This window comes from Bos grunniens, chromosome 3 (assembly GCF_055505025.1).
Source record: "Bos grunniens cultivar Pamir isolate PY7600 chromosome 3, Bosgru_T2T1.0, whole genome shotgun sequence".
Classification (NCBI taxonomy): domain Eukaryota; kingdom Metazoa; phylum Chordata; class Mammalia; order Artiodactyla; family Bovidae; genus Bos; species Bos grunniens.
Window position 1 is genome coordinate 36,928,634 of NC_141167.1, and position 12,748 is coordinate 36,941,381.

General features: G+C 40.2%; 1 protein-coding gene across 9 annotated transcripts in view; it reads left to right on the forward strand.

Annotated features, from left to right (window-relative positions):
• NFIA (nuclear factor I A) overlaps nucleotides 1-12,748 on the forward strand; it is a 408,138-nt gene that overhangs the window by 55,329 nt on the left and 340,061 nt on the right. The window lies entirely within an intron of this gene.

Sequence of the window (12,748 nt, forward strand, 5' to 3'; positions counted from 1 at the left end):
CTGAAGATTTCTGAACTGAATGGAATGATTGAGATGAAACTGCCTGTTATGTATTGTTTTAGTATCGGGTGGTTTAGTCAACCTTATTTCATGTGCCTTTATTTTGGGTGAATGAGTTAAAAATGTAGTTGTACTGAGCACCTAATTCATTTAATAAATAATGAAGAGGAAGAATAATGGGCCATAATGAGTTGTGATCTGCAGGGATGAGAAGAGCCCAGTTACAAATGAGGAGCTTTATTATGTGTGAAATAAAAAATATGTAGCTGAAGTGGAAGTGTTGATGAGCATAACCCCCTCATATGTTGCTGTTTAAAATGGGCATTGCCTGCATGAAACGGATGCTGATAATTTTACATATGTAAAAAGAGAGTTTTCAATATCTAGACTTCAGAAAAGTTAGTTAATACAACTCCCTACTATTTATAGATAAGGAAACTCAGGTCCTGATGAGAAAGTGGCTTTCCTAGGGTTGCACACTCAAAGCAGGAGTACTCGTTCCTATAAACAGTGCTGCCTACCTGCCTCATGCTTTTTTTCTTTTTTAAATCTTCTAACTGTTGAACGTGTAAGATTAGGTAAAGGTCATTTCTGGACTATGTAAGTAGCTTAGTTGTCCCAGCTGTTGTGGTCTGTTCAGTTCCTGTCCAGCTTTTTGCGACCCCGTGGACTGTAGCCCACCAGGCTCCTCTGTGCATGGAATTTTCCAGATGAGAATACTGGAATGGGTTGCCATTTCCTAATCCAGGACATCTTCCCAACCCAGGGATTGAACCCACGTCTTTTGCGTCTCCTGCCCTGGGAGGCAGATTCTTTACCATTGAGCTACCTGGGAAGCCCAGTTCGCCCCAGGAGTAGTTCATGTCTACCATTATCTAGGGCTTCCCTGGCGGCTCAGAAGGCAGAGAACCTGCCTGCAGTGCAGGAGACCTGGTTTCCATCCCTGGGCTGAGAAGATCCTCTGGAGAAGGGAATGGCTACCTACTCCAGTATTCTTGCCTGGAGAATTCCATGGACAGAGGAACCTGGCGGATCTGTGGGGTTGCAAAGAGTTGGGCATGACTGAGTGACTAACACTTTGACTTTCACCTTTATCTAGTGGAGTAAGAGCAAGCATCCACACAATTTGGGTTTAAGTTCCTGTGCAAGTGAAATATACCCACAGAAAGACAACAGTCACATTTTCTCATCTGAAGTTTTGAGTTCTTTGTGGTATTTCACATTAGGGACAATTTTCAAGGGAAGTTTAGATACTGAATACGTGAAAGACATCATCTAATAAAGCTAAGAATGGTGAGAGACGTTCAGAGCCCAGCTATCCCTTCTTACAAACTGTCTCTTGGCGGGGGGTGGCGGGGGGTGTCCCATAAGAATTAGAATCCTGGCTTGGTAGACAAGGGAACTGACCCAGGGTAATAGTTCTTAAGTTATGATGAACCATTGTTGACTCTTCTCTAAAAAGTCAGTGTTTTGCTTCAAGCATACAGCCTAGACTCTAACTTTTCTGATGCTCCCAGAATGACTGCTCGGTAATTACCTCTACTCTGTATTAAAACAAAGTTCTTGATGTTGAGGTAGGGAGAAGAGGAAAGACCAATACATTTCCAACTTGCTCAGGCTGCATTTAGTTATGTTTCAGACTGCTAGTGAAATAAGAAAGGTTCATGATTTTAAAGGCATCACAGATGCCAAATGTATGATGCAGACATATGTTACCTTACTGTCTTAGAGCAGTGGATAAACAGGCATACTCATTGCCCTGTAACTTTCAGATCTTCTGTAACCTTTTTAAACAAAGTGGAAGAAGTTGCTTCTTGTACCCAAGGGAAGAGAAAGTTAATGAATAGAAAGACAGAATTTACCTAGGAAAACAGTGGAATTAAGCTCTGGACAAAGCACGCATCAGTGATGCATAACATTTTTGTTAATTGGGTCTTAACAGGTTTCTGACTCATGTGGTAATCATTGTAGAAGTGGGTCATGCTAGACCATGCCAGTGGCATCTCTCTCAGCTATTAGAACTCTCTACCACTTGTGCATGTACACCTGAGTTTCTGGAGGCGTACATTTCTATAGCTTAATTTAGGTTCCACATACACTTCAGTGGTTAAACCTGAGCTAGACTCAAAGAGTTTGTTTCCATTAAGAAAATGAATCTTTTATGTGGACCAAGGTCAGGTGAGTTAATTTGTTTGCTTTTATTGGAATAACTTTTCCCATTCCAATTCATCACTTAATTTTAAGTGGTTCTACTAAAATACCCATTAAAGTCCCTTACATTTCTCACAGACTAGAGCTATGACAGGTTCATACAACTTTTTTTTTTCAAAGTACAAAGGTAGCTTTTCCAGTCATCAACCTAGTCTTCCTTGTCTGTAATTTCCCAACAACGAGGGAACATTTTATATAATAGCAGTATGAACCTTAATTGCAAACAGACCAAATGAAGTCTTCAGGAGAAACAAAATTAATTAAAATATGAAAATGCTCTCAACAGTGATAAACATTTCTTTTAAGAAAGTGATATGACTCCCTGCACCACCCCCCCACCAACAAATTATCCTTTTTCTGCCCACTTCACTGTCTTCCCCGCTGATGCATTTTCCAGCAACTCAAATTCAACTCCTGCTAGTAAAGTAACTAAATGTGATGTTATCGCTCTAATTAGTGGTGACAAAAGATCAATTAATGTTATAATTAAAAACAGTGTCTAGATCTGTTGTTTGTGGTGAACAAATTTGACAATTACTTTGTTCGTTGACATCGATGTGTTGAATTTCTTCCCTAGATTTTCAGGGGATGCATTTTAGTGCTGATGTGCACATTTAACTGTGGGCAGTAGGAACAAGGCAAGCGTATTAGGGGAAGAATAGGGCCCCTAATGTCGAAGCTAAAGCCATATTTTAACATACTTGACACCTTTCCTTGGTGCCTGGTGCTATATCAGCAACTTGTACTCACTGGGTCTGGAGCCTCATGCTTTTAATATTTTATCACTAAATGCTTAAGTGTTTATGTTGCAAAAAGAAAAGGGGGAAAAAAAAAGATTCCCACTTGGACTCTTAGACCACATGAACAGGACAATATGTGATAACTATGTCATTGATGATTTTGGTCCCATGTATGGCAATGACTTTTAAGTTGATGGGGTGGAGTAGTGAGTGTGTGATTTTCACAAATCTAGTTGGATTTTTTTCTGATAGGGAGCAAGCTGTTTTTCATACATTGAAGCCTGGGAAAGCTATGTTACTGTAGAAGGAGTAACTGTAGCTCTTTTCTGAGTTGTTGCCAAGCAGATGTAGACTTTTGGAATGTGCCCAGAAAACTTCTACAGCTGATACATTGGTGACTTGTTCCTACTTCTGGCTTTACTGGCACCTATTTCAATAGCAGAGGAACACAATTTCATGTCTGTAGGTCACAATTTTATACATTTGTTTGGAAGCAACTAACTGTAGGTAAGTCTATTGATAGAAACGAAGTGAACCTAGTTTGCTTTTCAACAATAGCAGTAAGATATGACCAGCTTCGGTTATGTCATTTTGGAAACATAGCCAAAAATCAAGAAGATCCGTCTAAAAAGTTGTCTGAGAGATTAGCACTGAATGTCAAATAAGGCAATCCAGTACAATTACTAAAAGAATCTCACCTTTTAACTGCATCTCACACATGTCTCATGCTTATTGGATCTACCTGGATAACACTTGGTTTGATTTTAAATTCTTAAATTAGTGGCTTCCACCGTCATTGTGTGGTGTTCTTTCCATGGTTTTAATGTTGTAAAGGCTCTTAGAAATGGGGAAATAGCAACAGTATCAAGTTGACAAATTTGTCAAAAATGAGCCTTTTTAAAATAGTTGCTTTAACAATGTCATGTTAATTTCTTGCTGTACAGCAAAGCGAATCAATTATACATATACAGATGTCCACTGTTTTTAGGTTTCCTTCCCATTTAGGTCACCATGGAGCACTGAGTAGAGATCCCCGTGCTATACACTATGTTCTCATTCAGTTCGGTTCAGTTCAGCCGCTCAGTTGTGTCCGACTCTTTGCGACCCCATGGACTGCAGCACTCCAGGCTTCCCTGTCCGTCACCAACTCCCAGAGCTTATTCAGACTCATGTCCTTGGAGTCGGTGATGCCATCCAGCCATCTCATCCTCTGTGTCCCCTTCTCCCCCCATTAGTTACCTGTATTATAAATAGTAGTGTATATATGTTAATATCAACCTCCCAACTCATCCCCCACCCCTTTCTTCCCTCCAGAGATTGTCATACAGAGTGAAATAAGTCAGAAAAGCAAATACTGTGTAATATCATTTACATGTGGAATCAAGAAATGAGCCTTTTCTGTAACATAAGCTCAGAACAGCAGAGGCCAATACCACCATCTCAGACAACTTCAGGCAATTGAAATCTTGTAAACCTCAAAGGTAGTGTATTTTTGGCCTGTCCCCCATAAGAGGAGGAGGCCAGTTGAATCCATTGACTGTCGCTGGCTAAAAAGACAATTAAACAAGCAGAGAAGGGAAGAACAAAGAACCCAGTCTGTTCATCTTTTAGAAGGAGTTGGAAGATGAGGAGTAATACAACACTTTAGATGTGTATGTTAAAAATTTACAACAAATCATAGGTCATACTAAAGGATTACTGAAGTTTAGAACATGGCTGAGGGTATAGATGTCAGATTTTCTTACACAATAGTGAGCCTTTTGTTTCAGAGTTCACTCTTGGCAAGAAACTCGCTACCTCTGTGTTAATTTCCTGTCGATCTTTCATTCAGCAACAGAACTAGAGATGGGGAGCAGACACCCCCCACCCCAGGCTTTTTAAGACTGTGCTTTGTGTAGATTAAAAAGAAGAAAGAACAAACTTTTCCCAAACAAGATATCCATGTGCTTTCTTTAAGATCCTGTGTTTGTGCCTAAAATGATCCTCAGAAAAATCCCTCTCCATAATTTTGAACCTCTCCTTTTTCTAAAGACTTTTATAGCCATTTTTTTTCTTCCCAGCATGTGAACAAACGTGTAACTCGAATAGACGTTACTTTGCTATTTACTTAGATTGTTTTAAAAGGCTAGCTGTGTGGAGGAATGAGGAAGGAAGGGATGTGGGAGTGGCTGAGGTTTATTTGTTCTGTGCTGACCTAATGAGTGCAGTTCTTAAAAAAATAATAAATATTTATATGTGATCTTAATTTTTAATGAGTCTCATAAACGGGCTGGTATAGAAAAGGGTATGAAAAGCCATGTATATTAAACTTTACATATTGTAAATATGTGCATATGTACACTGGAAAGTTTTAGGAGGGAAAGGACATTATTGGTCTTGTTCACTGTTTTTTCCCCTAGTATCTGGAAGAGTGCTTGACACATAACTGGCACTTAGTAAATATGAGTTTGAGTAGAGTTTTAAGAGATGAGTGTAAATAGGCATCGCGTAGTGGGATGACATTAGATAATTCAGAAGACCTGGAGTCTGCTTCCAGAGCCGCCGTCAACAAAGTACGACGTGAAGTTGCTTAATTTCTTAATGGAATCACTTAATTTCTTTGCTCCTCCATTTCTTAAAAATTGGAAATAATAGTTGCTGCCCTCCTTGCCTTTAAGTTTGCTTTTTTTTAAAATAATGATTAAATGATATCTAAAGGATATAAAAATGCTTTGGAAACTACAGAGTGATTTAAAGACGTGTGTGTGTGTGTGTGTGTGTACACGTACAGAAAATCCTTTATCTCTTGCTTCTCAATTTCTTTTCTTAGGAAAATCAGATTATTTAAATCCCATTATGCACAGCTCTCCTCTCTTCTTAAGCCTCTGTATTCCATTACTTCCAGTAAATCAGAAAAAGGTGGTGAGTCAGGCTAGAGTGGAAAGCAAGGTCTGCTGTTTTCTGATGTCTGTTTTACTCTGTGGAACTCTAAAATCTTGAGTGCACATTTCTCATGAAGTGTCTTACCTGTTTCAGCTTTACAAGATATAACATAGGATGTAGAGTAGCTTAGATAACTATCTCAAGATTCTCTGATGACCAAGCTAAAATATTTATTAGTTGTTAATAGTAGATTGATAATTATGAATTTAACATAGAGTCTGCCTACATAATGAGTATCATGGAATTAGCTGTAGAGTTTGTTCTTAAAGTTTGTGTGTGTGTGTATGTATGTGTGTTAAAAATAATGTGTCCTGAAGCTGCACACCTGGAAGGGAAAATGATAGGAAGTAAAAAGTAGGAAGAATGGTATTAACAAAAAGGAAAGAGATCAACATCAGGAGAGTTGTGTCTCATTTTCAAAACTCTTCAAGACTTTGTTTATTCTCTACAGTTACTTTTTGAATTAGGATTCTTAAATTTCATTATTGGGTAACAGTATAGGGTGGCTATTCAGATTAACATATTACCTTAAATTTGGAAGAAGGTGTGAAGATTGCAGTAGACTTTAACAGCATCATGGAACTTCAGACTCAGAAGTAAACTGTAATAGCATCATCAAAGTTTTAGATTTTAAAAGACCGTTTAGTCCCAGCTACTCTCATTGGTGTCTTTGAAGAACTGAGGCCCACATGGCCCAGGCCAGGAATCTTGTGGAAGGTCATGCAACCAAATTTACTTTAGAGTCAGGACTATAGCCCTAGGTCTTCAGATTTCCATATTCCTACTGATCCTTCCTGTTACCCAACTATTCAGCTTTCATAAAACGAAAACAATCATATAAGCCCCACTTAGAAAAACCTTCCAAAATATTGTAAAGGTTGAGTGCCTTGCTTTGCATTACCTGTGCTAATAACAGTCATTTAGGTTTACTGAGCCGGAAGCCTTACTTTCAGATTAATGAGTGATATTGAATGTACCATCACTGGCCAAACATATCCATAGATCACACATTTTAAATCTGAAAGAATGTAAGTAATCTCCATCCCCCATCCCCACCCCCCAGCCGCTCTTTTAAACGACAGGGGCTATTGAAAACCCTCCTCTGTCACTTGCATCCATGTGGCTTAAAATATATGCTGCTTATTGAAAGAGTCGTTCAACTTAAACTCAGGAGATATATTACAGCGTGTAATATGCCTGCGTTTGTCCATGCATTCTTTTTGGAAACCTGATCTTATTTATGTCTGCTTTTAACAGATAGGCTAGGTTAAGTTATGTTAAACATGTTGTACTGAGGCTTGATTCACTGTGCTGCTGCCTGGCTTTCTTCCTTGATTAGCTTTAATCAAACTCTCCACATTCCATGACCTTAATAAAGCTATTTTTCCTGACAACTGAAGACCGTCTTAACAAGCACAGCTCATCTGTGCTGAAACTAAGGGTGAGTTAAGATGGGGTTTAGGTCCTCATTAAAGTCCACAGCATGGAGTATGAGAGGAAATGATGAAACGGTGCTCCCTGAAACATCTCTTCTTTAAATTTAATTAGACAAATTATACGCAAACCAGTAGATGCCCTGGGAAGGCAATCAACATTAGGGCTAATAAAAAGCTTGAATAGTATAAAAGGGCCAGGGGGAGGGGCTTAGACCCTTTCTGACACTTACGAGAAGTAAATTAACACCAATCGCTAAACATAGAATCTAGATGAATCTCAATATTGATTTAGAAATTAATTTTATGATACTGTTCGAAGTGCAGAAATTCAGTTTATACTTAAATCTCTTAAAGTTTGGCATGTGTACACATATCCACAAGGTATTTTATGAATACATACATTAAGTATACATACATGTATACTTTAAATATGAAATATTTTATACACTGGGGGGGGGATATAGTTATGGTCTGACTTTGGAGTTTTTGAGAGACCTGGGTTCAAATTGTAGAGAGTGTCCCCATTTGCTTTGTGCATGTGTGTGTGTCCAAGTTACTTCACCTCTGTGAAATTCAATTTCGTCACCTATAAAATGAGTGAAATAATTCTTTTCCTGGAGAGGCTTTATAAGAATTAGTTGAAATTCAGTTAGATTAAACATACAGAATGCTTGGCACAGTACCTGGCACATAATAGGTGCTCAAAAATAGGTGCCCACATTTAAAAGAAACTTCTGCTTAGCTAAGGGTAGCTTCAAGTGACTTATCCCATAAATGTGTGAAAACTGGATTATGAATGTAAATATTCAACACAGTCTTATGGATCAAGATCACTATAAGGGTCCTTCATGCTAGAGGACACAGGCTCATAGATTTTGGAAAGAATGGTGACTCAAACGTAGCAAGTGAATTATTTGAAGCCTGGAGTAACCAAATGGAGGGACACTTTGGAAAGTCGAAAAACTTACTAAGGTGCTAAGTGTCTTGTATACCTTGTTATGTCATTTAATATTGAAGACAGCTCTGCAAGGTAGTTGTCATTGACCTAATTTTATGGACAAGGAAAAAGAGATTCAGAAAGATTAAGTGAGTTGTGTGTCACCATGGTGGAACTCAGGGTTGACTCAGCTCAGAGCGCGTGCTTCGTTGGATGGAAAACTAGTGCCGACATGTATATCACTTTTGAAATCAGATTTGTCATAAAACTTACTGCAACACATTCTCTTTTTTTCATCCTTCTCAATGCACTTACTTTGTGTTGTGTTTAACCCTCAGTTCCATGGCTTTGGGACTGTGGTTCTCGGTCTTGGCTGCCCTTTTAGCATGCCTGGGATGGGATCTGGCGTGAGTATTTTCTAAAGCTGCCCTGGTGGTTCCCCGTGTGCACACAGGGCGCTCAGATATATCTACCTTCATCGTGGGTATTTGGGTTGTCCCCAGTTTTAAGCCTAAGTGTCAGCAGTGTTTTGTCAGAGTCAACTATGATCCCCCTGCTGGTTTAGGGGAAGATATATGGAAGGCCTGACATCTATTCTAGTTGTGATAGATGTTGCTTATGTTCTTACTCTATTAGCTGGTTTTCTCTTTTTTTTTCCAGTTGAAGAAGGCGAATTAAATGCAATGAAGATTATGGCCAAAAAAAAAAAAATTTTTTTTTGATTATGGCAACTTTTCCCCTCAAGAATGAAAGAGTATAAGGTCATCCTTTTCTTAATTTCTAGTAAAACAAAAATTACTTACAAAATACCCTGACCTTTACCCTTACTCCCTTGGAGGTGGGAAGAGTCTTTGTGGTCAGACTGATCTGTGGTCAAATGCCGCCTCTCACTTTCTAATAAAGAATTAGTCATTTTAAACAAACTCTCAGAGTCTCGGTTTCCTAATCTGTAAAAGAGAAATAATTTTGAACTCATTTAGTAACTCTGAGGATGACATGAAGAAAAACTGTTTGCAGAGGCTGGCCCTGAGCCTGACCTGTTGTCAGGAGTCACAAGTGTCTTTGGATATTGGTCAGGTTGGGGGTTTCCTGAGAAGGCTTTGTGGGCCAGTGGGTTCTGCAGATTGTGGAGCCTGCAGTTGACTCTTAATTGTGGATGCTGCTATTCAGATAGATCTTTCTCCTAAGAGATTCCTGGATATCCTTTTATAGACCAGAAAATAAGGAAAGAAATTAGGGTATTTCCTTGAAAGCTGGTCTGGGATTTGGTAGCTAATGCTGCTGCTACTGCTAAGTCACTTCAGTTGTGTCCGACTCTGTGCGACCCCAGAGACAGCAGCCTACCAGACTCCTCCGTCCCTGGGGTTCTCCAGGCAAGAACACTGGAGTGGGTTGCCATTGCCTTCTCCAAGGCATGAAAGTGAAAAGTGAAAGTGAAGCCACTCAGTCGAGTCGGACTCCTAGCGACCCCATGGACTGCGGCCTACCAGGCTCCATGGGATTTGCCAGGCAAGAGTAATGGAGTGGGTTGCCATTGCCTTCTCCGTTGGTAGTTAATAGGAATCAACTATTCCCTAACTTCAGGTTTCATAATATTCTCTCTTGGTTTCAATTCTGAGTTGTTGGTGCCTGCTCTGGTGGCATTGTTAATGAACTCAGCCGGTTACTGAGAAATGATCTTGTCTTTCCTCTTGCCTTCAGGCACAACTACATCTAAATTACCCCAAACAGATGTATTCCATTCTTCTTTAAAAGACTATGTAATAAGCTTAACTATTAAGTTCATTCTAATTTCTAAGTTGATAAGCATCAGGTTAAGCATATTTCTACTCCTGCCATCTTCCTTAGAGGTATAAAATTGTTTGCATACCTCTTAGGGATTTATACAAAGAAAATGTTGCTGTCTGCTAATGGTTTGAAAATGCAGAATATTTTGAGAACCCAGTAGAAGAGTACTTTCCCAGCACGTCCAGAACCTGGTGAAAATCCAGATGTTAGGTGGGACCAAACTGGATGATAACTGATAAATGGTGGTAGAAATATTCAGAGCGGTCGAAGCCTAGAGACCACTTACTCCCTAAGCTTCAGATCCTTATATGACCCTGTAACAGCCAGGCAGTGGGGCTGCAAGGCTGAGATAAGTACTGAAAATTGGCCAGGGTACTTTTTTTTTTTTTTTAAACATAGCTCCCTCCTTTATACTTTTCTTTACCTCTGCCCTGAAGGCTACGCAGCCTGTTACATGCTGATAGCTAAGTAAACCCAATCAACATTCCTTACTACTGCCTACAGAAAAGACAAATTATTTACTGGCCTCCCAGATGTTGGTAAATATCTGGCTTGTATTTGTTTGTTTGGGGGTTTCTTTTTGGGGTTGGGGGGGTCGGTGGAAGAAGACCAGTGTACAGTATCTAAATGTACATTATAAAAATACAAATTTTGTTCTCCAGAATAAAAAATCATTTATAGTCGACCTGCACTGTTCCAAGGCTAATGACAAATTATTTTGTTCTTAATTTGCAGGTGCCTCCACTACCCCTATGGCTTTATATATTTTCTGTAGGGAAAAATGCAATTTATAAAATAACCTGGGGTAGGGAGAATCTAGTGATAAAAGGGATAAGAACATTTTTGGACTGTTTTTTGGAAGGTAGCATGGGAAAGCCTGGCTTCCCAGGAGGCTCACTGGTAAAGAATCCACCTGCCAATGCAGGAGATGTTGCTTTGACCCTTGGGTTGGGAAGACCCCCTGGCAAAGGAAATGGCAGTTCACGCCAGTATTCTTGCCTAGGAAATCCCATGGACAGAGGAGCGTCGTGGGCTACAGTCCATGGAGTCGCATAGAGTTGGACATGACTGAGCTACTGAGCATGCACGCAAGGGAGAGCTCATTTTAATAGTTCATACCTCTGGGCATCCTGGCAAAGTTGGAAACAGAATTGATAAGAATGAAATGAAAATAGGATGCAAATCCTCAGTTTCTGTTAAATATAGACAGGCTGGGAATGGGGCATCCTGAATTTAGAATAAGTTTCCTTATACAAAGGAGGAAACCTAATTTGACAGCGGTCCATGTGAAAACAGTCTAAGAGTGTAAGCTGACCACGAGATTAACAGGGGCCAGCCGTGTGACAGTGCGATTTCCAAAGCTGATGCCGTGTTGGGCTGTGGTTTGACCACAGCTGTAATTTTTTGCCCAGTTTTGGGCCCAAAATGTTAAAGAGGAATGCCAACAAAATGGAAACCTGGATGCTAATGGGTCAGGAAATCATCTCATAGGAGGGGAGGGGAGGAAAGCATGGTGGTAAAGTCTGGAGAAGAGATTATTTAGAGTGACCTTAAGAATAAGCTTACATATTGAAGCGTCCTGTGGAGTATTCTCTGTTGCTCTAGAAGACAGGAGTAGGAGTTGAGGTCTCTTCTCTGGAGCCTCTCATATAGGCTTCCCAGGGGCATTACGGGTAAAGAACCTGCCTGCCAATACAGGAGACATAAGAGTTATGGGTTCAATCCCCGGGGTGGAAAGATCCCTTGGAGGAGGGCTTGGCAACCCACTCCTGTATTCTTGCCTGGAGAATCCCATGGACAGAGGAGCCTGGCAGGCAACAGTCTAGGGGTTGCAAAGAGTCGGACACGACTGAAACGACGTACCACACTTAGCACACGGAGCTTCTCATATACACACTGTGTGTGAGACAGAAACCTGGGTTAATGTCTTGACCCATTTTCCCAACAAATCTGCTAATCTCCCTGTGTTTCAAAATGAGTGTCTGTCACCATTCCTCACCCTGTCATCCGAACCAGAAATGGAGCATCATCTTTCACTCATCCCTTTCCCTCGGGAAACAAACAAACAAACAAAAAACGTTGCTCATAAAGTCAGCACCCATGGTACCCGGGTTCAGTTTATCTCCAGTAACTCACTTGTTAATGCCTCTTGATAGGGAGGCAATACTGTTAAACTGGATAATTTCTAAAGGGTTTTGAGATGCCAGAGGAAAAGAATATTAGCTACTTGCAGCAGAGGGAAAAATCCTATATCCTTTGTGGGGGCCAAGGTTAAATTCTGTGTGACTCATCACACTGACATTCTCTGTGACCCAAAATCCCTTCTGTTTCCTGGTCTGCTTGTCTTGACCTGTTACACGTCTACACCAAAATAGTTTGATTAACACTGCGATCATGCACAGGAGATAGTAGCTAACTGATGTAATTAACTGATGTGTCAAAGGCTATTGGCTTATTGCATATGCAACTGTCTTTCCTGGTGGGGAGATACACTTTCTGCTGACATCATATATCTACACATATACCCAATTTGCCAGATAATCTGTTGGGTTATCGTGAGGTGTTTGTAGCGATTCCGTTTATATAGGCAGAATGGTGGGATCAGTTACTCTGTTCTCCCAAAAGGCACCTGGCCGAAGGTGCTACTTGTTCAAGGGTTAGCGCAGAAGAGGAGAAAGCAGTTTAGTTTTTGGGCCTTAGTGAGGTTCTTTTCC